Raw genomic sequence first — 6,066 nt, forward strand, 5'->3', positions numbered from 1 at the left:
GTGCTCCAAACACACGGCCAGACACTTGAAATACCCAGCAAAGCCCCTTTCACACGCTGAACGGCAGAGACCAGCACTCCTCTGCGAGATGGACGTTTTAATGTGCATCATTCTTCATAAATCCTTTTAGGAGCATCTGTCGAGATCACAAACCGATGCAGGGTTTTGATCTGTTCTCCGTGTCATTCTGAACAAAACCGTAGTTCTGAGCTGCACGACGGCCAACTAACGGGCAAGGGAGAAACCAGAGCGGGGGGCTGACGGTCTCCCGAGGTCCCTTCCAGTTCTGAACTTCTGTGAATTTTTAAAGTGCCTGGATCCCATTAACATTTATTTCATGCACCTAAATACCTTCAGAAATTGAGACTATGATCTCTCCATGCCGTAGCTCCTTAGGTGTCTAAAGCCATTCTCCTTCAGTCCAGTGCTGACCATCGTCCTCCGGGCATGGACTCTCGATACAAGCACGTACAGCCCAGCACAATTCAGCATATGTTCTGGCTGGGGACAGAGATGCTCCTTAAAAAGGCCCCAGGACGCGGACAGTTATTTTAGGTGCAAGGTTAAACGACAGGATTTTAGCTCCGTTGTATGGATTGTGTCACTAATTTATTTGTTCATGAGCCCCCATGCGGAGCAAGTGAGGAAGAGCAACAAGACACACTTTGCCTCTTCCTGCCGCTTTCAGCACATCCAAAGTTTGCTCGATTTTCAGTTATGCTCTTTCTGCTTCTTTCCTGACCAATCTCAGCCAGGTCCTCGGACACATTACAGGAGGGAAAGGGCAAGAGCAACATCAGAGGCCTAAAACCTCAGATAAAAAAGGTCCAGAGAAAAGAGATGATGCCACATAGGCTTGGAGAGACAGAGGTGGAGGACCAGAAAACCTTGGCTTTCCCATCACAGAGTTACCATGTGCCAAATAAAGCCCCTAAGAGGTGCAGAAACACTCTGGTTTCCAGCTCCAAGTTCAAAGACAGCCTGAGCAACTTCCTCTCTCCTCCCAGACAGACTCGTTCCATTGCATCAGGTCATAAAAAAAACAATCCACATCCAGGGAAAGAAATGCCCACTCCCTTGGAAAGCAGCTCGTGTTCATAAAAAGAAAAAAAAAAAAATCAAGCCAAGGTTGGTTTCATTAGCTCACCTCCCTGTGCTGCTTGTAAAAAGGCTTTTCTTAACTAATCAGTGGCCCAATGCTCAAACCTGGACTGCTACAACCACCACCGTCAGGCAGGTTGGTTTCATGCCATTGAGCGGAGGGAAGAGCAGGTGGAAGGGGATTTAGGAGCTTGTTTCCAGAGACATTAAGTGCTCCATGGTTACCAATGAAGTAATTTCTAGTACACCAAACAGCCACTCATGGTTACACAAGCCATGCCCTCTGCCTCAGGGAGTTCGCAATCTACACAGTCACCAATGGACAAAGTACCTTGCCCCATGTCACTAAGCAAGCCAGTAGCACAGCCTGGACGTAAACCAAGGGCTCCCAAGTCCAAGCTAATACCTTAGGGTGTCTAAACAGAAACCTCACTAACACTGAAGGAAACAGAGTTATTCCCTGAACCGAGGAAGCAGACTCTGGCTATAGCAGAATCACTAATATTAGCACTGTACGATATCAAAAAGTGCAAGACCGACCATATACAGCAGTGACACCAACTTCCTTCGCCAAAAGCTCTGCGAGCTATTGATGAAGAGTTAGAGCAGAATTACCAACCTGAGCAGTCATCCCACCAGCTATACAATTACAGCTGCACTGTGGCATTTTGAGTTTGCACGGTGCCACTGCAGTCCTGGGGCACCGAGCTTTTCTTCTTAGGCTTTGGAGTTAAGATGTTACATTTTCAATGAAAGCTGCGATTCTCTCATTCACACGACTCCAGGAGCTGAGGCTTTATGTGCACACACACGCACAGAGAGACACGCTTGCCTCTGTGCAACAAGAGATTTATGACAAAATTCCCAGAGCTGACACACAGCAGAGTACTATCCACAGGTGGCCTGATCCCAGATACAGTATCACCGTGTGTGTACACGCACCTACTAGAGTCCACTGCGGCTCTCGAGGGGTTTAAAACCTAATGAGACAAGGCAACAGAAGCACCATGTCCATATTCTCTAGGGAACGGGAACACAGACCCAGGTAAGACGTTTGCTCAGGGTCATACCCAGAGCCTGTGGCAGAGCTGGACAATGAACACTGAAGGTCTGAGCCTCTGTCCAACACCTTCACCACAAAATCAAATTTGGCTTTGCAAGTCTCATGCTTCTGGACAAAGTCAGGCCTTCCCCATCTTGCGCAGATTAGGAGAGGGAGTTGGGTGGAGCTAGGATTAGCATTAAGGTTTCCTGGCCCATTGCCTCAGGCTGAGACCAGACGACACTGCCTCCAAGGCAATCACAGAAAGGTCACTGGGACAGTTCTTTAGCCAAAGCAAGCAAAGTTGAGACCCCACCTGAGCAGGAGGACGACGATTTACCCACCACGCAGGGAGACATTTAGAAAGAGTTTAGTGAACCCTTCACACAAGGTGCAAACACAGTCTGTCGCATCTCTGCCAGGAACGATGGCAACAGGCATCTCATTTTAAAGCATGCAGCTGCTTCAATCTATGGCTTCATCCCGGCGGGACTGCTGGAGACACGGAATCAATACAGATTCATAGGGCGTGCGTAGATGAAACGAGGGGTGCACATGCACAACACTTTAAAGTGGGTTAAATGCTTTTGTACCACTTTAACGGTGTTGGTATTTGCATGTGTCAGTGGCATAATGCACCTTAAATGATTTAGGGGCACAGCAAACTAAAACACCTCTGAGGAGTTTTAGTTTGCTGCCCCTACAGCTGTGGAGCGAAGCACCGGGCTCCGCACAGCTCCGTGCTGTGCAGGCAGCTCGGCACCAAGCCGGGAAGGCAGGCTCCACCCTCAGCCCAGGCACTGCTCCACTCGCCGGCAGCTCGCCCTCCCCTCCCCGCTGCCGGAGAGGCAGGCAAAACATGGGCGTGCATGACGCAGGAGTTTACTTCGCCCTAAACTGAAGTGGCGCTTTTAAAAACGCACTGCTTCAATTTAGGGCCCCCATTTTGTCTACACACGCCCCCTAGATGTTAAGGGCTGGAAGGGACATCTCAAGATCATCAGTCCAGCCCTTCTGTGCTTGGCCAGGAAAGACTGCTGGGGTCAGATGACCCCGAGATTTCCACAAGAGGATGGGGAAGGAGGCACACTCCAACACAGCAAGGGTGCCAGTTTATCAGCTTGCTCAGCTGCACAAAGTCCACCTGAATCAGCACTCTGGCGGCATGGAAAGCCTCTGGCCACTTCTGGGCTGGTTGTTTTTTTCCCCCTCTTGCCTGATCATTGGAGAAATGAATTTTATTCTCCTTGTAAAGCCCAGCTCAAAGATGGATTGGGAGCAAGAAACAGCTCAACTCAGCACACTGACCCAAAGTCCACAAGCAAATCCTTTCATTGCTTAGTTCCTAGCCCAGGTGTATCCATGGGAAAACTCCCACAGAGGGTCTGGATGTGGTGCCTAGCGCACAGCTCTAGCAACCCTTTCTAAACAGTCTGTAAACTCTTTGGGATACCAGTTCACCCTCAGGGGATGCTGGCATATATCCAAGGTAAGGCAGGATTATTTGCAAGCCCATACATGCTCAGAGGAAACTGGGAAGCTGCAGGAGCTGGGGTAGGTTCTCAAAATCTGCATAAATGCCCCCCAAATGCCACTTCTGCAGCTAAAGTTATCTGCTACATTTCCCCCAACTCTCAGAAGAGTGGGATTTGTGCCTGGGTGTCTGGTGCAATAAAGATTTCCCCTCCTCCATTCTGAAAATGAATGATTTATTTAGGTCTTTTCTACATGTAAGATCCATTACTTCCCCCCCAGGTAAAGTGATACACTCCCTTTTCCCCAGTGGGGATACAGGTTTAGTAGTAGAGACAGACTGTACAGCCATTTCCATTCGGGGGGAGGAGATAATCCTGGTATGTCACTTATTCCAGTTCAACTGCAACCCCTACTACAGTTTGCACTGGTATATTGATAAAGCAATCACCCCAAGTCATTGCCCAATGTTCCTGACTTTACTGATACAAAGGTACCGTCTGTGAGCTAGGTTCAAGGTGGTTCATGGTTTTCTAGCAGAGAGCTGGTTTGCAGTGCCGCAGAGAAGCCAACACTCCCTGTAGAGGCCTGGGAAGGTGGATGAAAGACGGTATTCAGACAGATTCCCTCCTCTTTTTCTATTGCCTAAAAACCTCCCAACAGCTCCAATCCCCGGGGAAGCTCCACTCTATCTTGGGGAATGCAACATAATGCTGAAATACTTATGCATTAGCAAGCTGCACAGTTTCTAATGTGTCAGGCAATGACACTCGCCAGCTGCAAATCCTTCAAGGAGTAGACAGTGTATGGAAACAGCTTTCAGCACAGCTCATCTCTGTATTTTGTTTTGGAGAAGGATGGGTGGGTGCAGAAAAGCCATTTATCACCAAGCTGGCTGCAAGCAGAAATACACCTCACCACTGTAAATGAATTCTTCCTAAATGCCTCCCAAAGACCGCCTGAAATTATTCTTTGATATTCCAATGCTGGCAGGAGAAGGGAGGGAGGGAAACAAATCAAAATGGTTTGAAAGTGGATGGTCATGGGAAGAGTGGGGTAGAAAGACGGCTAGTGACACCAATTTGCAGTCATTCAGTGAGGCTTATTTTCACCAGTTCATAGTTTCACTGCCACATAGGATGCAAGGCTGGATTCAGACACCTTTGATTCATTTCTTGGCTTTGCCCCAAACGGTGCCAAGAGGGCAGCTTTTCTGACAATTTGCACCGGTTTTATTAAGACTGCTACTTAGGCCAAAGCAGACTCCTCGTTTTGGTTTAAGCTGCAACACAGTAGTCTGTTCCTCAACTTGCTCCTCACCAACTTGAGCTATGCCTGGCTCGAGCCAATACAAGAGCATCCACACCACCTTTGGGATCAGGTGGGCTAAGGTTGATTGAAGTCACTCCTGGAGGCACCCTGGGGAACCTCTGCTTGGGGACAAGCCCTGTGCAAACCGTTGCAGCTAATCCCACCGAAGAAACAGTTTGCATAAAGAGACGGAGAGCCAAGCGTGGCAAGGGGCCATTTCATTCATTCGCACCTGTGGGACCACTGTCTTTCTACCTTTTACTCTGGCGAAGCTGACATACAGAGAAAGGAAGCAACCAGTAGGTCGGCGGCAAAGCCTGGAACAGACTACAGGTTTCCTGGCTCCCGGTTCAGTATTCGCACTCTCCGACACGGCCGAGCCGAGCTGGTCGCTCAGCAGAAGAGTCGTGCTGGGCTCCCTCACAAAGCAATATGCTGCAAGGCATTATGTGCTCCCAACACCCCCAGTTGCAGTGGTGCTTCCTCACTGCAACCATCCCATAGTTCCCCGTAACCAACTGCCTCCAGGCCATTTTTTTGCCACATTAGATGCTGGATACTGTATAAGCAACACAAGGCCCAGGTGCCGGCCAGGAGGTCCATCTTCAACAGGTATTTTAGAGCAAGACATGCGTGAGAGCTGGTCAACTTCTTTACACTAAAAATCAAAAAGTCTTATTGGTGAAAACAGAACTGCTTTACTTCTATTTTCATCTTTTTTCCTCCTCCCAAACACAGACACACTGTGGTTTGACAAAACCAAATCAAACTGGTTTATAAAAAAAATCCAAGTTATGAAAATAATAATAAAAACATTTCTAAACCTCATTAACCAATGACTTACTAGAGCCAAAAAAAAAAAATATGTCAGATGCTGCCAGGGTGTGCTCATGTACAAGCCACAGTTATAAGTCAACACACACACAAAATGTAGATGCATTTTGTACTGCAAAGCATTCTTGTTTTATGTTGCTGTAAAATATTGTTTTAGTTTGAATATAACCAGGTTTAACATGCTTGCCCTGCTGTATCTGGTCTGTTTCTTAATCTGAAAAGAAATGTGCAGCACATAGGCAGGAAAGCTCCTTGTATTAGACCTTTTGTCTAAAACAGTGGTTCTCAAACTCCCCCCCCCACCA

At 47.9% G+C, this 6,066-nt stretch overlaps 1 long non-coding RNA gene across 1 annotated transcript in view; it reads left to right on the forward strand.

The window, feature by feature from the left end:
* Positions 1-271: 271 nt before the first annotated feature.
* LOC109295477 overlaps positions 272-6,066 on the forward strand; it is a 22,870-nt gene continuing 17,075 nt past the window's right edge. The window contains exon 1 of the long non-coding RNA XR_002096753.1: positions 272-283. This is a non-coding gene — a long non-coding RNA (uncharacterized LOC109295477). The remainder of the gene's footprint in view (positions 284-6,066) is intronic.

This window comes from Gavialis gangeticus, unplaced genomic scaffold (assembly GCF_001723915.1).
Source record: "Gavialis gangeticus isolate Ggan-Ray unplaced genomic scaffold, GavGan_comp1, whole genome shotgun sequence".
NCBI lineage: Eukaryota > Metazoa > Chordata > Crocodylia > Gavialidae > Gavialis > Gavialis gangeticus.